The sequence below is a fragment of the Trachypithecus francoisi genome, unplaced genomic scaffold, assembly GCF_009764315.1.
Source record: "Trachypithecus francoisi isolate TF-2019V2 unplaced genomic scaffold, Tfra_2.0 Lachesis_group4, whole genome shotgun sequence".
NCBI classification, from domain to species: domain Eukaryota; kingdom Metazoa; phylum Chordata; class Mammalia; order Primates; family Cercopithecidae; genus Trachypithecus; species Trachypithecus francoisi.
The window spans coordinates 76,289,221-76,309,279 of NW_022681469.1; the positions used below are offsets into that span (position 1 = coordinate 76,289,221).

Consider the following 20,059-nt stretch of genomic DNA (forward strand, 5'->3'; position numbering starts at 1 on the left):
TTGGTTGTTTATTTTTATTTTGAGCTGTTGGAGGTTTTTAAGCTGGTAAATGACCCTATGTTATGTTTTAAAAGGTAATTCTGGCCGGGAGCAGTGGCTCACATCTGTAATCCCAGCATTTTGGGAGGCCGAGGTGGGTGGATCGCTTGAGGTCAGGAATTTGAGACCAGCCTGGCCAATATGGTGAAGCCCCATTTCTTCTAAAAATACAAAAATTAGCCATGTATGGTGGCACATGTCCGTAGTCCCAGCTACTCTGGAGGCTGAGGCAGGAAAATCGCTTGAACCTGGGAGGCGGAGGTTGCAGTGAGCCGAGATTGGGCCACTGCATTCCAGCCTGGGCGACAGATCCAGACTCCATCTCAAAATAAAATAAAATAAAAGGTAATTCTGTCCATGCTTGAGAGCAAGAAGAAAAGCAGAGACCACTTGGAAGGAAGGCGCAGTAATCTAGGAAAGAAATAACGTTGACTTAAACCAGTAGTCTGAGATGGAGAGAAATAAATGAATTTTAGGACCATTTAAGAGATAAAAGTCACAGAAATTGGTGATAGATTTGATAGAAGGAAGGTAGGAGATGGAGTCATCAGCAGATAACCTAGGTTTATGACCTGAGCAGCTGGTGAGTTGTAGCATTCACTGCACTGGAGAACAGCAGGGGAAGAACATGCTGGGGAAGAGCTTTGCATATGCTGAGCTAAAGGTGCCCGGGAGGGGCATTCAAGATCTCATTTCAAGATCTCCATTAGGCAGTTTGATATGTGAGTCAGAAGAAGAGAGAGACCTCCCAGCAGCCTGTATGCACTAGAATAGCAGTGATCTTCGCAAGTGAGTGTATTTTTCTTTTTACACGGTCTCACTCTGTTACCCAGGCTGGAGTGCAGTGGCACTATCTTGGCTCACTGCAGCCTCAGCCTCCCAGGTTCAAGTGTTTCTCCTGCCTCAACCTCCCTAGTAGCTGGGATTCCACAGCACACATCACCACGCCTGGCTAATTTTTGTGTTTTTAGTTGAGATGGGGTTTCGCCATGTTGGCCGGGCTGGTCTCAAACTCCTGACCTCAAATGATGTGCCGACCTTGGCCTCCCAAAGTGCTGAGATTACAGGCATGAGCCACACACCTGACCCAGGAGTGGATTTTAAAAGAAACACTAACGTGCAATCTGGAGGGAGAGCAATACTTAGGAAATAAATGGGAGAAATTGAACTAGAAAAGGAAGATTTAAAAGTAACCCAGGAAATAGAAGACAAATTAGAATTTTCTTTGCGGCTTCATGGGTATTAATGGAAAAAACCATGTCAAGAGGACAGAATTTGCTTTTAACTATATGAAAAGATAACAACCTTATTTATAAGAGAAATTAAAATTAAAACCAAGTTGAGAAACATATTTTCAACTATCAGATTGACAAAAATCTAAGTTTTGCAACACACTCTGTGATGAGGCCGAAATAAACCAGCTATTCTCATACATTGCCATTGGAAATGCAAAATGGCTCAACACTATGGAAGAGGATTTAGCAGTATCTAAAAATAATACATGTTTTAACAGAACGATTTCCACTTCTAGGAATCTATGCCAAAGATATACTGCAAAAATAAGAAAGAAGACATATGCAGAAGGACATTCATTGAAAGATTACTTGAATAGCAAAAGAATGAATACAACTCAAAAATATCTATCAATAGAGTGCTGGGTGAATCGAAAGTACGGTACCTCCACCCAAGGGAGTAATATTATTGAGGTATAAGAAAAAATGAAGAAAACTTCTATGTACTATTATGGAGTGATCCCTAAGATACGTTTTTAAATGAGTAAAGCAAAGTGGAGAGAAGTGCAAATAGTATATTGTATATTATCATTGTTATAATTATATTAAAATATACTTAGAAGTTGAAAGGATAAACACAAAAGTTACTTATAGGAAGACGGGAAGCTAAAAGAAAAAAATAATAGCTAGCTTATTTGAATATACCTTATTTTTACATTTGATTTTGGAACCATGTAAATATTTTACATAGTTATAAAAGAAAATGAAATAAATTTAAAAATTGATTCCTAAAAAATTTAAAGTAACATGAATCAACCTTAATGTGGTTCAAATGGGTAGCAAAATTCATTAAAGAATGATTTGAAGTGACTTTAAAACGCTATATGTTTGGTATACATTCCTAACCAGGATATATTTTAACGATTTTTTTAAACTACCAAAAAAAAAAAAAAGATCTAAACTACTTCTAGTACTCATATTGCTGGTTGTCACATTTCTACTGTTATCCTGAGACCTTTGTATTTGTACGATAACATAAGTTAAATTACTATGTTGGTGTCATTGAGAACTGAGATTATCAGCTTGGTTGGAAGGAGATACAGACTCGTGCAGTTAAGTACAATTCTGTAGTAATCCTGAATCTGAGTGGGAAGTATAGGAACTCATGGCATGTATTATCTTTCAGTATAAAAGAATACATATTCACTGCTCTGACCACAAAAAGATCTAGGAACAGTGACCAGTTCAGTAGCAGTGACCTTCCTGATGCCCAGGATATGCTCCCCAAATACAAGTTCCACTCAAGGAAACCAGGGATCCCAGAAGAAATTACTGATTGTAGGTGTGGAGCAGGAAATGTATAAAATAAACTGAGATTATTTTATTATAACAAGCAAAAATGCTACCAAACACTACAAAGTTTTTGTCAAAGGACTTGGAAGCCAAGTTGAGTAAGCTTCTTTTGGCCCTGACAACATTGATAAGAGTAATAGATTCATGAGTTCATAACAATACTGAAGAAAACAAACAAATGAAAAACCTCGTTGGCCTCCTATGGAGAATACTAGGTAAACAAACTCACCAGTGAGTAAATGAAAGAATCAAACATTTAGTCTGTCTTTTCTATATGAATTGTATTTCAGGGTTACTAAATCATTGATGAGGGGACATTTTCTTTATAGCGTTTCAGCTGATATAGGAATAAAAAATGGGCCCAGCACTGTGGCTCACACCTGTAATCCCAGCACTTTGGGAGGAGATCGAGACCATCCTGCCCAACATAGTGAATACTTGTCTCTACTAAAAATACAAAAGTTAGCTGGGCATGGTGAGGTGTGTCTATAATCTCAGCCACTAGGGAGGCTTGGGAGGCTGAGGCAGGAGAATCACTTGAACCAGGGAGTCGGAGGTTGTAGTGAACCGAGATCGTGCCACTGCACTCCAGCCTGGTGACAGAGCAAGACTCCATCTCAAGAAAGGAAGGAAGGAGGAAGGAAGGAAGGAAGGAAGGAAGGAAGGAAGAAGGAAGGAGGGAAGGGAGGGAGGGAGGGAGGGAGGGAAAGAGAGAGAGAGAGAGAGAGAAAGAAAAAAAGAAAGAAAGAAAGAAAGAAAGAAAGAAAGAAAGAAAGAAAGAAAGAAAGAAAGAAAGAAAGAAAGAAAGAAAGAAAAGAATTTGAAAATCACCATTTTGCAAATACCATAATCTAGGCAATGATTATTGCTGACAATATTGTAAAAATAGAAACAAGCTTTTTCATAATTATGGAAATACACAATACCACCTTTGAAGTAGGCTGACACCCAAAGTTGAATCTGAATCTTATCAATCCTCCAGATCTCTGAATTTAGAAGATACAGATGCAAAACATTAAATAACACCACAGGGATGCAATCAGCCAAACCCAAACTGCTGGCATATCTACAGGACAACTGATTTAGTTTCTGCAACAAAACCAAAACTTTTTCCTCAAGGGCAAATTGGAAGCGGAAACAATGTATTAAAAAAACAGAACAAAACAAAACTTGGGACATTTCAGTGGATCTTAAAATATGGATCTTACATAGATCATGATTCAAACAAGCACCAGGTGAAAAACTTTAGAAGACTACCAGGGAAATGCAAATACTAACTGTATATTTGATGATATTTATGAAGTACTATTTTTAGTAATTTTTTTTTTTTTTTGAAATGGAGTCTCTCTCTGTTGACCACACTGGAGTGCAGTGGCGCCATCTTGGCTCACTGCAACCTCCACCTTCTGGTTCAAGCAATTCTCCTGCCTTAGCCTCCCGAGTAGCTGGGATTACAGGTGCCTGCCACCACAACTGGCTAATTTTTGTATTTTTAGTAGAGATGGAGTTTCACCCTGTTGGTCAGGCTGGCCTCAAACTCCTGACTTCATGATCCGCCCGCCTCGGCCTCCCAAAGTTCTGGGATTACAGGCATGAGCCACCGTGCCCAGCCAATAATTGTTATGATCACTTGAAATGGTGTTACCGTTTAGGGATGCATATCGAAATACAGAAGAAATTACATGATATTAGTGATTTGCTTCAAAAGAAGTAGTTGGGAATGGGAGAGCTTGTGAATGTAGGTGACTAACATTGGTCATGATTGCTAATTATTGAAGCTGGATGATTGATATTAGTCTCTTTATCTCTGAATATGTTTAAAATTTTCTCTAATAAAGAACCTTTAAAAGGCAGAAAAAGGAATTAGTAATAATGGCAAATACTTCAGAGAAGAAACATCAAGACGGGAATATGTCCATTGTATTTAGCAACTCAGAAGCCACTAGTGTCCATGGCAAAAGCAGTGTCTTTGGAGTTTGTTGAGGGTGGGACAAAAATTACAATGCATTAAAGAATGAGTGGAAAGCAAGAAAGCATTAAAATCAAGATGTTTTCTTTCCTTTTTTTTTTTTTTCCTTGAGATTATAGAGAACTCAAGGATGTTGCTGCTGTGGAAGAGCCAGTGAAGGAGAGTAGAAAATCTGTACGTGTAAGGTAGAGAAAGGGCCATGAAAAGGTTGCCGTGAATGAATTCATAGCATGGGCAGGGAAGTGAATTTTAAATCTGAGCAGCAACATCTCTTCTGTTGTAATAGAAGAGCAGGTAAGGATGGGATCATGTGTGTGTCCGTGTGTAGATTTAGTGAAGGAAGGCAGAGCAAACTCTCCTGTGATCGCTATTTTCTTAATGCTGTAGGGGGGTTAAATACTCTGCTGAGTAGGAAGTGGAGCTACTGAAGGGAGCAGATTTCAGCTGATCACAGAGGAGAATAGGAAGAGCTGATTGGGGAATGAAAGATGGACTCTGGTCAGTGTGGTGGGTCCAGTTATGGTCAGAAACCAGAATGTTTTAGCAGCTTCAATCTTCAGGACCGATTTCCTCCAAGAAAGGGTAGCAGTGGAAATATGGGCATGAATGACGGGAATTAGATGGATATGGGGCAGGAGCCTTACCACAGTGCGATGGAGGGAAAATAGAGCAAGGAATTGGGAGATATGGACAAGAAAGTGTCTGATGTTATAGGCTAAGGATGTTAGGCTGGAGCAGAAAGGAAATAAAAACAGACAGGAGAAAGTAAAGGGAGCAAGGGATTGGATGCCCCTATAAGATCAAAGAACAAAGATGAAGGAAGTAATTGAATAAGAGAATTAGTAACATAAGAGATTACTGTTAGAATGTGGGATGTTTTGATTTAGCATTTCACAACAGAAATAGTTCCAAGTGATTTTTAAAAAAGTCAAGGATGTGGTCATGTGTATAGCTGAAGTCTAGTGAGGGTGGAATTCACTGCAAATGAGGAGGTCACAGAAACAAAAGGTCAAGGTGCTGGTGTGCTGTGGGCTTTGGAGTGAGCCAGAAAATAGCTAGACTGGGATGGAAAAGGAAACAGTGATCACAGTACCAAAGTCCTCAGTGAATTAGGAGGAGAGATCAAAAGAGGTAGAGAATGATACAGCCAGATGGCCTGCGCTTAAAAGAAATAGGACTTTTTACTGGAGGACTAAGGAGCGGTAAAATAGTCCTGGAGAGCAAGTGAGAAGCTGACCCTCTCACTATCTTGAGAAAGAATACATGATAATGAACAGCTTCTACCTGAGGAGATGGCAGAAGAGGTGGTGAGGTTAGGGCAGAGTCAGGATTCCACTGAGGCAGGCAGGAGAGGTAGCTTCCCATGAGAAGGCTGAGGATGGAGGCAAAGGCATGTATCATGGAATAAGAGATGTGAGGCAGGGGAGTTGTAGAAACATCAGGAAAGGAGAGTGCAGTGAGTGATTTGTTCAGGTGAAATAAGTGCTAATAGAGATTTCTAGAAAATGCTCTGAGATCCCACTGGGAATGGGAAGGGGAGATGGAATAAAAGGGGCCAAGGATTCAGAAGAGGATGCTAATCATTGCATATTCCAGCACAATGAGGTTAGCATGAAGGGAGAGGGAATTAAAACACATTACATTGCCCTCCCTTTACTCCCACAGCACCCCCTGCCACACCAAGTTTCATCATTAACCACTGTCAGGGAAGACCACATTGAAGCAGAAACTTTGTTGGAGTGGTTTACCTGGCAAACAGAGAACCAGGCTGCATTCCAGACAGCTGAGTCAACAAATGTCCAAGCAGCCATTTTCATCCAAATGACTGGAAGGTTGGGATCCATTTAGGGAATGAGGCTGGAAAGATAGGTCTATACTTGATTGTGTTGATTTATTTTTATTTTCTAGGTGATGCAAGTCATTTTAGGAGGGAATTAATCAAAATTTGATTTTAAGGAGTTTGCTTTGGAATACTATGGAAGATGAATTTGTATGGGGAGCCAAGATCAACATTTATCGAGGTCATACTGTGTACTAGGCATTGTGCTAAATATTTGAAATACATTAGTTCATTAAATGCTCACAATAAACCTGTGAGTAGATATTAGTATCACATTTTATGTAAGAGGAAATAGGCACGAGAGCTTAAATAACTTGCCTGATGTGCTTAGTGAATAACTGGGGAAACTGGGATTCAAATTCAGATTTGAGTGACCCCAAAGACTGTGTTCTTTTCCATACCATTGTGTTAAGCCTGGAGAGAAGAAGCCAGTTGTAAGTCTAGTTTGGTCAACCAGGTGAGAGCCAGAATTTAGGCAGTGAACTTGTAGAGGGGAACACCAATCTGAGAAATAAAATCAATCAGATGCAGTGACCAGCAGACCTGATTTGAGAGGGGAGTCACTGATGATTCTGATATTTCTGCCATTAGCATCTGAGTGAAGAATGGTGGTGCCAGTGACTGAGACAGGACATACAAGGGGAGGAGTGGGCTTGGGTTAGAGGTAGGAAATCAGCGGTCTGGGCGTGCTTAGACTGAGGTGTCTGGAAATTCCCACAAGGTAATTGAAGATGCTTGTCTTAGTCCATTGAGGGTTCTATAACAAAACACCTTAGAGTGGGTAACTTATAAACAACAGTCTTTATTGCTCACAGTTCTGGAGGCTGGTATGTCCAAGATCAAGGTGCCAGTAGATTTGGTGTCTGGTGAGTGCTCGCTGCCTCATAGATGGTGCTTTCTTCTTGCATCCTCACATGGAAGAAGGGGCAAACAGGCTCCTTCAAGCCTCTTTATAAGGATACTAATCCCATTCATGAGGGTGGAGCCCTCATGACCTAATCATCTCCTGAAGTTCCCACCTTTTAATACTATCACAGTGGGGATCAAATTTCAACACAGGAATTTTGGAGGGACACAAATATTCAGTTGACAGCAATACCGAGGCTCAGGGGCAAAGGATGAGTTAGAAATACAGATATGACAGTGATCAGTCGTTTATTCCAAAGGTGAAATGTATAATAGAACATGCATTGAAGAGGCTATGAATGCAATCTTGGAGCTGCTAATGCTTCAGGTGCTGAGGCGTGAGAACAGGATGCTCGTTAAAGAATGTGATAAAGGCTGCTAAACACTAGAGATACCAAGAAATATACAGATGGCAAGGCAAGAAGAGGGTCACGTGGACCTCAGTGAGAACAATTTTAGTGGAGCACTAGAGACAGATTGTGAGTGGTTGTGGAGTGAAAAGGGAAGACAGTCGACACAGAAAATATAGACTAGTCTTTCAGACATGAGGCAGTGAACATAAGGAGATAGAGAGGCGACTAGCAGGGAAAGCCAGGCCAAGAAAGGATTTTATTATTATACTCTCTGAGAGACCTGAGTGTATTTGCGGCCTGAAGAGGAGCCAATAGAAGGTGTATGGTTTAAAAAATGGAGGAACAGAATTCACCGCTATATAATTCATCCATGTAACAAAAAGCGACTTGTACTCCAAAAGCTATTGGAATAAAAATTAAATTAAAAGAAAAAACCAGAGGAAGATGATTCCAAGAGACCATGTCAGGTTTAGGATACGGAGAAGGGGCAGAATATTGGTGAGACTAAAAAAAAGCTTACAGGTAGGTTTAGCTACATGGAAGTGGAAGAGGAAGGAGGAAAGAAGAGAAGGTCCCCCATTTCTTCGGTGGAGTCAGAGGCAGTTATCTGTTAACGGTGATGGGAACTGGGACGTGGTAGGGAGAGGAAGGAGGATTAGACCAGGCCCTGTAAGAGATGGAACAGGGCCCTGACTACAGAGGATATCTGAACTGCATAGATTTGAAAACCAGCTAGGGCTGAATATCACAGATGTATTTCATAGGTGATATCTAATTTAAATTTTATGAGGGGGTTAGGGTTAGGGTTAGGGTTAGAGGGTTAGGGATAAGAAGAGTGCCAGGAATTGTGTAAAATTGCCATTGTTGAGTCTCTTACAGGAATCTCCTGAATCTGACATTCAAAGCTCTCCACAGTGTGTCCCCACCATTACTAGAGCAGGTGAACAGATCCAGGTTTGGGAGATGCACCACTTCTTTACAATTCTTCTAAGCCAGTGTTCTCAAACTGTGGCCCCAGATCAGCAGCAACAGCATTACCTGGGGCTTATGAGAGATGCAAACTCTCTGGGCCCCACCCCAGACCTTCTATATCAAAAACTCTGGGGATGGGGGCCAACAATCTGTGTTTTAGAAGCCTTCCAGGTAATCCAGACGTTGCTAAAATATAAAGAGCCATGCCCTAAACCTCCGTAAAGTTCTATTTCAAACTTCCCATCCTACAGAGCTGGTGGGCAGTTCAGTTGTGTTGAGGGATCCCTCCTTTCTCCCAGGGTTGTGTTAGAGAACTGGGGATCTAGTTTAGGGTTCAGACAGGAGAATGAAAGCTATTGTCCCACCTCCAACTGGGTTTCCTCATATAATGAATATGCTACATGTTCTGGACAGAGGTTTGTACTGTGAATGTATTTGAAACCCCAAATTAATTATAACCCTTTGTGGTGTTCTAGACAGTTACGCTTGAAACCCTTGACAATATGGGCTAGTGGTTTTCTCCTCTTCTTAATCTCAATGAGCATAAAATTTAAAGGAAGCAGTCACATCTCTTAAAATTACTAATCACAGGCCGGGCGCGGTGGCTCACGCCTGTAATCCCAGAACTTTGGGAGGCCGAGGCAGGCAGATCACAAGGTAGGAGATCGAAACCATCATAGCTAACACAGTGAAACCCCATCTCTACTAAAAATATAAAAATTAGCTGGGTATGGTGGCGAGTGCCTATAGTACCAGCTACTCGGGAGGCTGAGGCAGGAGAATGGCGTGAACCTGGGAGGCGGAGCTTGCAGTGAGCCGAGATCGCGCCACTGCACTCCAGCCTGGGCGACAGAGCAAGACTCCATCTCAAAATAAATAAATAAATATATATATATATATATAACTAATGACATTTTGCAGGACTGTGGCTGAAAATATCCTTTATCTTAATAAAAGAGGCAAAGTAAAAAGAAGGCTGTCTTGAAAATATTGGAAATTGAGTTTTTTGGCCTTTTTCCATCTTACTGACAATGAGAATTTTCACAGAAGTGTAGCAGGGCCAAAGATATGAGATGGGTAATTATTTTAGTCCCTTCTGACAATAATAGTTACCTTTGTAATCTTTACTTTAAACTTATTGGATAACTTGGAGTCATTTTATCATTTAAACAAGGCAAAGAAGTTTGTAATAGAGTCTTAATAGGATTAGTAATAGCCTCACACTTCACCTTGTAAATTAAATAACATAAGGAAAAATCCTCCAAATCATAGAAACAATTGGTGCTAAGAAACAACACTATGAAATAGTATGAAATCAAATTTTTTAAAAGGCTGCAATTTAATACTTTGTTGATAAAATATAGTATAGTGGTGGGGTGCAGTGGCTCACACCTATAATCCCAACAGTTTGGGAGGCCGAGGCGGGCAGATCACCTGAGCTCAGGAGTCCGAGACCAGCCTGATCAACATGGTGAAACCCGGTCTCTACTAAAAATACAAAAAATTAGCTGAGCGTGGTAGCTCATGCCTGTAGTTTCAGCTACTCGGGAGGCTGAGACAGGAGAATTGCTTGAACCTGGAAGGCACAGGTTGTAGTGAGCCGCTGCACTCCAGCATGGGTAACAGAGAGAGGCTACGTCCCAAAATAATAATAATAATAAGCTCAAAAAGATAACCAAAAAAAGATCAAAAGCAAACAACCCGACAACAAGAAAATTTGGAAACAGAAATATGCATTTTGTACACTCTACTGCCCAAGAATTCACGTCTAACACAATAATAAAATACTTAAAAAGAAATTCTGTATTCCAGGGGTAATGTCAACTGGAATTAGCACGGTGAGCAAAATGAATCTCACTCTGAAGCCTATAGAAAAGTCCATATGAATTCACTTTGCATAGCTAAATGATTGCCAGAGAGACAATAACATTTCACATCCTGAGAGAAGTGATGATTTTAAAGTTCCAAATTTAAAATGAAACTTCTCTACATAGGATCTTAGAAATATTGCAGTTAAATGAAAAAAAAAAGCATATTTAGAGAAAATGTAATCATTGTCAATTCTCTTTGTGATTTGAATAGTTAATATTTCCATTTATTTTATATGGTTTTATTTAAACCTTCCTTGAGGATTGAACAGGTTGAGTTTTTGAAGTGGTACCGGCTAAAGGACAAACATGATATTGCATATTTTGGGGATGTTAAGGTCCTAAACAATACCCTTTCCCATCCTGTTTATCTTGTGCCTTTTTCTACCAAACTGCAGTTTCACCCTCTATAGCCTGTATTTTTCCCCATGATTGCCACTAGACCTGCTTCTTCAAAAGTTGCCCTGACCTGCTTTCTTGCCTGTTCCAGGGGTCATTTTGCCACTTTCATTTTCTTTGATGACTTTGCTACTTTAATAATGTTGATTAGTCCCTTGGAACATCCTTTTTTCAATGAGGCTGCTTTTAGAGTATAGTAAAAAAAAAAAAAAAAAAAAAAAAAAAAACTACATATTTTAGTCTACCCTTTGTGATCCTTTAAAAAATGTATTAAAATGCATTGCCTGAATTAATTCTGTTGAGTACCAACTCTTACCTTTTACTGTATCTTAGCACATTAAATTTCCCATCCATCAAAACATGCTGGAGCTGATGCTCAGAAATAAAGTATGTACTCTTGGCTGGATTAAGACATTCATTATTCCACTCAGCTTGTCTGTTTGCTGAGGTTTTGGATAATTTTTTTTTCCTGTGCTGCAGTTTAGTTTAGTGGCTAGACAAGTTCTGAGTCTTTGGATTTTTTTATCAATGCATCCAGTTTGGAAAGTTTCAGTGGATTCCAATTAAATGTTGGGTTAATATTTATTTTGGTCCTGGTACAACTTCAGATGGATTTAGGTTCACGATACTGTTTATGTATTTGCCAGGTCAGTCCCTTTCTTTAGACTTCAACGGGCTTATGTTTCTTCTATTTGTATTGAATATATCCTCTAAATCCTTTCTGCTCTCGACTTTTGGGTCTTAAAATTCAGTTCCTTCATATCAACTGATCAGGTATATGGCCTAACTTAACCCATGTGTTTGTATTTGGTGTGGATTTTGGACACCACCCTGGGGTGCTGTCATCCAAGAACCTTTCATGATACACATTTGATTGATGGAAATCACTGACTTCCCCCGAATACATCTTGACATTTTAGACATTGTATAATCTTTCCTAGCAGTTAACATGCATCTCAGTCCTCTAATCTTTTAACAGTGACTCTGCTCTGAGAATAAAATTTTCTAAGTGACTGGAGAATTATGTCTTTGCGCAAATTAGAAAGATAATCTTCAATTTTCAAGCAACTACTGTGAAATCAATAAATATTACCTATTTCACTTTTACATCCTCTGCCAGGGTTAAAATATAAGATGGCTGTCTTAGCTGATTGTTTTCCCTGTTAGCTACTAGAAAAGAACGATAATTTGAATTTTATGAATAAAAAAGACAAGAAACAATTTTTCCTAAGGAAGAGCATTAGTTATTACTTTTCAAATATCTTCATTAAAATAATTATGTATTACAATAAATGTTAAGTATGGGTATATTATAAATAATACAATGATTAAAAAAACACTTTTATCTCTTGAATCACAGTGAGTATGAAATTGGGATAGAATTGCCATCCTTTCCCTGTAAGACTATGAGCTCCTTGAGAGTAAGTCCCTGTGTTTTTTGTCTGCATCCCATTAACTGGCATAGTGCTTGGCACCTGGTAGGCACTGAGTAAATCACTGAGTTAACACATGAATAAATAAATGCTGGTTTTTAAAAAGATGTACATTGAAAGTATACTATAACAAATATTTAGTTAGCAGTGGTTTTGAGCAGTAAAATTCATAGCTGTAATTTAGAAATATAATAATTAGAAAACTGAGGTTAAGCTTTAAAAATCCTACTAGGAAATATTTAAGAAACTATAATATTGAAAAAAGAAAGCAGAAGTTTGAAGGAGATTTAGTTAGGTAAAGGGAGAAAGGAAAGGGCATTCAAGCAGAATGAACAGAGTATGCAAAAACACAGACACATGAGATAGTTGGTACTCTCTAGCTGTGTGAACTTAGAAAAGTTACTTAACCTCTCTGTGCTGCAGTTTAGTCGTCTCCAAAATGGGGATTAAAATACCTCCTGTTTCATAAAGTTCTTGTGAAGATTAAATGAGTGAATAGTTGTAAAGATGTTAAACCATGCTAAACATAGAGTAAGAATATTAAAGAAGTAGCAATAATAATAATTACTATTATTACTGTTAAATATTATGGTAATTGTTGCTGTTATTTGGATGCTAAAATGCTTTAGTGAGACTGGAGCAGTGGGTACAAGGTGACTGGAAGAGAATAATGAAAGGACAGCTCTGGGGACAAAATGGAATCAGATGACCACAGGCAAAAAGGCAGCCTTGTGATGCCATGCGATGGGTGTAGACTTTCTTCTGAAGATGACAAAAGTGATAGCTTATGTGAAAGTAGGGCCACATCACCTCTTGCCTGATGTCATGTAGAGTGAAGGTGGGCAGGGAGGACATCTCACCTTCCCCTCAGTATTTTGAACAGCAGTGATAGTGTAATGTTCCACCTCTGATGACTGCTCTATCAAATTACCAGCAGTATTTGTGTTCCAGAGGAGCCCCTGGATACATCCCATGCATTCCCTCCTATCTCCACAGTAGTTGCTTGGATTATGAATGCACATTCTCACAATTCCACCTCATAAAATGACAGCAACTTGATTGACCGGAGTATTAACTTTTGCAATACTTCACGAGACTGCCCTTCCCAATTCACTACATCTAAGTTTTCAGACGAAGTCCAATTATGATTACAGTAGTCATAATAATAATTTTAGCTGCATTTAACTGAATAATCACAAGTGACCGGCATTATGCCACTGATGTCACATAATTTTAAGTGTATTTCTGTAAATACACTGCCACACGACCTCCTCTGGAATGGATCACTGCAGAATTATCTCATCTGGCCTTTCTGCTAGCTTTATGTTTAGTGGCTTCTATATTTTATCTTCAGTTTGGCTTTTCTTTTTATCAACTTATAATTGTTTTTAAATTTGGAGGCCAAACATATATTCCCTTCCTGATGCTTCTTGGTTCCAACAAACTCCTGTCACTAGTACTTCTAATCCTCACTCAAAACCCCATTAGTCTTTTCACACCTGCTCTCCGAAGTCCTGACTTCTCAAAAGGAATTTAAATGTGACAAGACAAAAAGACAGAGGTACTTTCATTTGTCTTAGATCTAAGAAAAGTATGTGTAGGCATATCTTAGTATATTTGAATATTTCTTTTACGATATCTATGTATTTCGTTACCTTGTTTCACAATTTAGTGCATACTTACACTTTTTTAAGAATAGGATATTGCTTTGTTCATCTTTATCCTGTGTCTAACATATGTTAGTTTGCTAGTATTACACACAATGTGGAATGAGTAGAATTTGCCCATTAGAAGTAATTACTACTTTATCAACATGGGACAAAAAATATTGGAAGATTATTCTCATTCTTCTGGTACTTTTTTTTTTATTATTATACTTTAAGTTCTAGGGTACATGTGCATAACGTGCCGGTTTGTTACATATGTATACTTGTGCCATGTTGGTATGCTGCACCCATCAACTCATCAGCACCCATCAATTCATCATTTATATCAGGTATAACTCCCAATGCAATCCCTCCCCCCTCCCCCCTCCCCATGATAGGCCCCGGTGTGTGTGATGTTCCCCTTCCCGAGTCCAAGTGATCTCATTGTTCAGTTCCCACCTATGAGTGAGAACATGCGGTGTTTGGTTTTCTGTTCTTGTGATAGTTTGCTAAGAATGATGGTTTCCAGCTGCATCCATGTCCCTACAAAGGATGCAAACTCATCCTTTTTTATGGCTGCATAGTATTCCATGGTGTATATGTGCCACATTTTCTTAATCCAGTCTGTCACAGATGGACATTTGGGTTGATTCCAAGTCTTTGCTATTGTGAATAGTGCCGCAATAAACATACGTGTGCATGTGTCTTTATAGCAGCATGATTTATAATCCTTTGGGTATATACCCAGTAGTGGGATGGCTGGGTCATATGGAACATCTAGTTCTAGATCCTTGAGGAATTGCCATACTGTTTTCCATAATGGTTGAACTAGTTTGCATTCCCACCAACAGTGTAAAAGTGTTCCTATTTCTCCACATCCTCTCCAACACCTGTTGTTTCCTGACTTTTTAATGGTTGCCATTCTAACTGGTGTGAGATGGTATCTCATTGTGGTTTTGATTTGCATTTCTCTGATGGTGAGTGATGATGAGCATTTTTTCATGTGTCTGTTGGCTGTATGAATGTCTTCTTTTGAGAAATGTCTGTTCATATCCTTTCCCCACTTTTTGATGGGGTTGTTTGTTTTTTTCTTGTATATTTGTTTGAGTTCTTTGTAGATTCTGGATATTAGCCCTTTGTCAGATGAGTAGATTACAAAAATTTTCTCCCATTCTGTAGGTTGCCTGTTCACTCTGATGGTAGTTTCTTTTGCTGTGCAGAAGCTCTTTAGTTTAATTAGATCCCATTTGTCAATTTTGGCTTTTGGTGTTTTAGACATGATGTCCTTGCCCATGCCTATGTCCTGAATGGTACTACCTAGGTTTTCTTCTAGGGTTTTTATGGTATTAGGTCTAACAGTTAAGTCTCTAATCTATCTTGAATTAATCTTCGTATAAGGAGTAAGGAAAGGATCCAGTTTCAGCTTTCTACTTATGGCTAGCCAATTTTCCCAGCACCATTTATTAAATAGGGAATCCTTTCCCCATTTCTTGTTTCTCTCAGGTTTGTCAAAGATTAGATGGCTGTAGATGTGTGGTATTATTTCTGAGGACTCTGTTCTGTTCCATCGGTCTATATCTCTGTTTTGGTACCAGTACCATGCTGTTTTGATTACTGTAGCCTTGTAGTATAGTTTGAAGTCAGGTAGCGTGACGCCTCCAGCTTTGTCCTTTTGACTTAGGATTGTCTTGGCAATGCGGGCTCTTTTTTGGTTCCATATGAACTTTAAAGTAGTTTTTTCCAATTCTGTGAAGAAAGTCATTGGTATCTTGATGGGGATGGCATTGAATCTATAAATCACCTTGGGCAGTATGGCCATGTTCACGATATTGATTCTTCCTATCCATGAGCATGGTATGTTCTTCCATTTGTTAGTGTCCTCTTTTATTTCACTGAGCAGTGGTTTGTAGTTCTCCTTGAAGAGGTCCTTGACATCCCTTGTAAGTTGGATTCCTAGGTATTTTATTCTCTTTGAAGCAACTGTGAATGGAAGTTCATTCCTGATTTCGCTCTCTGTTTGTCTGTTACTGGTGTGTAAGAATGCTTGTGATTTTTGCACATTAATTTTGTATCCTGAGACTTTGCTGAAGTTGCTTATCAGCTTAAGGAGATTTTGGGCTGAGACAATGGGGTTTTCTAAATATACAATCATGTCATCTGCAAACAGGGACAATTTGACTTCTTTTCCTAACTGAATACACTTTATTTCTTTCTTTGCCTGATTGCCCTAGCCAGAACTTCCAACACTATGTTGAATAGGAGTGGTGAGAGAGGGCATCCCTGTCTTGTGCCAGTTTTCAAAGGGAATTTTTCCAGTTTTTGCCCATTCAGTATGATATTAGGTGGGTTTGTCATAAATAGCTCTTATTATTTTGAGGTACGTTCCATCAATACCGAATTTATTGAGCGTTTTTAGCATAAAGGGCTGTTGAATTTTGTCAAAAGCCTTTTCTGCATCTATTGAGATAATCATGTGGTTCTTGTCTTTGGTTCTGTTTATATGCTGGATTACGTTTATTGATTTGCGAATGTTGAACCAGCCTTGCATCCCAGGGATGAAGCCCACTTGATCATGGTGGATAAGCTTTTTGATGTGCTGCTGAATCCGGTTTGCCAGTATTTTATTGAGGATTTTTGCATCGATGTTCATCAGGGATATTGGTCTAAAATTCTCTTTTTTTGTTGTGTCTCTGCCAGGCTTTGGTATCAGGATGATGTTGGCCTCATAAAATGAGTTAGGGAGGATTCCCTCTTTTTCTATTGATTGAAATAGTTTCAGAAGGAATGGTACCAGCTCCTCCTTGTACCTCTGGTAGAATTCAGCTGTGAATCCATCTGGTCCTGGACTTTTTTTGGTTGGTAGGCTATTAATTATTGCCTCAATTTCAGAGCCTGCTATTGGTCTATTCAGGGATTCAACTTCTTCCTGGTTTAGCCTTGGAAGAGTGTAAGTGTCTAGGAAATTATCCATTTCTTCTAGATTTTCTAGTTGATTTGCGTAGAGGTGTTTATAGTATTCTGATGGTGTTTGTATTTCTGTGGGGTCGGTGGTGATATCCCCTTTATCATTTTTTATTGCGTCTATTTGATTCCTCTCTCTTTTCTTCTTTATTAGTCTTGCTAGCGTCTGTCAATTTTGTTGATCTTTTCAAAAAACCAACTCCTGGATTCATTGATTTTTTGGAGGGTTTTTTGTGTCTCTATCTCCTTCAGTTCTGCTCTGATCTTAGTTATTTCTTGCTTCTGCTAGCTTTTGAATGTGTTTGCTCTTGCCTCTCTAGTTCTTTTAATTGTGACGTTAGGGTGTCAATTTTAGATCTCTCCTGCTTTCTCTTGTGGGCATTTAGTGCTATAAATTTCCCTCTACACACTGCTTTAAATGTGTCCCAGAGATTCTGGTATGTTGTATCTTTGTTCTCATTGGTGTCAAAGAACATCTTTATTTCTGCCTTCATTTCGTTATGTACCCAGTAGTCATTCAGGAGCAGGTTGTTCAGTTTCCATGTAGTTGAGCGGCTTTGATTGAGTTTCTTAGTCCTGAGTTCGTTTGATTGCACTGTGGTCTGAGAGACAGTTTGTTATAATTTCTGTTCTTGTACATTTGCTGAGGAGTGCTTTACTTCCAATTATGTGGTCAATTTTGGAATAAGTGCGATGTGGTGCTGAGAAGAATGTATATTCTGTTGATTTGGGGTGGAGAGTTCTATAGATGTCTATTAGGTCCGCTTGGTGCAGAGATGAGTTCAATTCCTGGATATCCTTGTTAACTTTCTGTCTCGTTGATCTGTCTAATGTTGACAGTGGAGTGTTGAAGTCTCCCATTATTATTGTATGGGAGTCTAAGTCTCTTTGTAAGTCTCTAGGAACTGCTTTATGAATCTGGGTGCTCCTGTATTGGTGCATATATATTTAGGAGAGTTAGCTCTTCCTGTTGAATTGATCCCTTTACCATTATGTAATGGCCTTCTTTGTCTCTTTTGATCTTTGATGTTTAAAGTCTGTTTTATCAGAGACTAGTATTGCAACCCCTGCTTTTTTTTGTTCTCCATTTGCTTGGTAGATCTTCCTCCATTCCTTTATTTTGAGCTATGTATGTCTCTGCATGTGAGATGGGTCTACTGAATACAGCAGACTGATGGGTCTTGACTCTTTATCCAGTTTGCCAGTCTGTGTCTTTTAATTGGAGCATTTAGTCCATTTACATTTAAGGTTAATATTGTTATGTGTGAACTTGATCCTGCCATTATGATATTAACTGGTTATTTTGCTCATTAGTTGATGCAGTTTCTTCCTAGCCTCAATGGTCTTTACATTTTGGCATGTTTTTGCAATGGCTGGTACCGGTTGTTCCTTTCCATGTTTAGGCTTCCTTCAGGGTCTCTTGTAAGGCAGGCCTGGTGGTGACAAAATCTCTAAGCATTTGCTTATCTGTAAAGGATTTTATTTCTCCTTCACTGATGAAACTTAGTTTGGCTGGATATGAAATTCTGGGTTGAAAATTCTTTTCTTTAAGAATGTTGAATTTGGCCCCCTCTCTTCTGGCTTGTAGAGTTTCTGCCGAGAGATCTGCTGTTAGTCTGATGGCTTCCCTTTGTGGGTAACCCGACCTTTCTCTCTGGCTGCCCTTAAGATTTTTTCCTTCATTTCAACTTTGGTGAATCTGGCAATTATGTGTCTTGGAGTTGCTCTTCTCGAGGAGTATCTTTGTGGCGTTCTCTGTGTATTTCCTGAATTTGAATGTTGGCTGCCCTACTAGGTTGGGGAAGTTCTCCTGTATGATATCCTGAAGAGTGTTTTCCAACTTGGTTCCATTTTCCCCCTCACTTTCAGGCACCCCAATCAGACGTAGATTTGGTCTTTTTACATAATCCCATACTTCTTGCAGGCTTTGTTCATTTCTTTTTCTTCTTTTTTCTTTTGGTTTCTCTTCTCGCTTCATTTCATTCATTTGATCCTCAATCGCTGATACTCTTTCTTCCAGTTGATCGAGTCGGTTACTGAAGCTTGTGCATTTGTCACGTATTTCTCATGTCATGGTTTTCATCTCTGTCATTTCATTTATGACCTTCTCTGCATTAATTAGTCTAGCTGTCAATTCTTCCACTCTTTTTTCAAGATTTTTAGTTTCTTGTGCTGGGTACGTAATTCCTCCTTTAGCTCTGAGAAGTTTGATGGACTGAAGCCTTCTTCTCTCATCTCGTCAAAGTCATTCTCTGACCAGCTTTGATCCGTTGCTGGTAATGGGCTGCGCTCCTTTGCAGGGGGAGATGAGCTCTTATTTTTGAATTTCCAGCTTTTCTGCCCTGCTTTTTCCCCATCTTTGTGGTTTTTCTGCCTCTGGTCTTTGATGATGGTGACGTACTGATGGGGTTTTGGTAGGTGTCCTTCCTGTTTGATAGTTTTCCTTCTAACAGTCAGGACCCTCAGCTGTAGGTCTGTTGGAGATTGCTTGAGGTCCACTCCAGACCCTGTTTGCCTGGGTATCAGCAGCAGAGATTGCAGAAGATAGAATATTGCTGAACAGCGAGTGTACCTGTCTGATTCTTACTTTGGAAGCTTCCTCTCAGGGGTGTACTCCACCCTGTGAGGTGTGGGGTGTCAGACTGCACCTAGTGGGGGATGTCTCCCAGTTAGGCTACTCAGGGGTCAGGGACCCACTTGAACAGGCAGTCTGTCCGTTCTCAGATCTCAACCTCGGTGTTGGGAGATCCACTGCTCTCTTCAAAGCTGTCAGACAGAGTCATTTGTGTTTGCAGAGGTTTCTACTGCTTTTGTTGTTGTTGTTGTTAACTGTGCCCTGTCCCCAGGGGTGGAGTCTACAGAGACAGGCAGGTTTCCTTGAGCTACTGTGAGCTCCACCCAGTTCGAGCTTCCCAGCAGCTTTGTTTACCTACTTAAGCCTCAGCAATGGCGGGCGCCCCTCCCCCAGCCTCACTGCTGCCTTGCGGTTAGATCGCAAACTACTGTGTTAGCAATGAGGGAGGTTCCATGGGCGTGGGACCCTCCCGGCCAGGTGTGGGATATATTCTCCTGGTGTGCCCGTTTGCTT

The 20,059-nt window shown here is 39.7% G+C and overlaps 1 protein-coding gene across 6 annotated transcripts in view; it reads left to right on the forward strand.

Annotated features, from left to right (window-relative positions):
• The window catches only part of DYNC1I1 (dynein cytoplasmic 1 intermediate chain 1), a 343,168-nt gene that overhangs the window by 277,499 nt on the left and 45,610 nt on the right, over positions 1-20,059 (forward strand). The gene's annotated exons all lie outside the window — the stretch shown is intronic.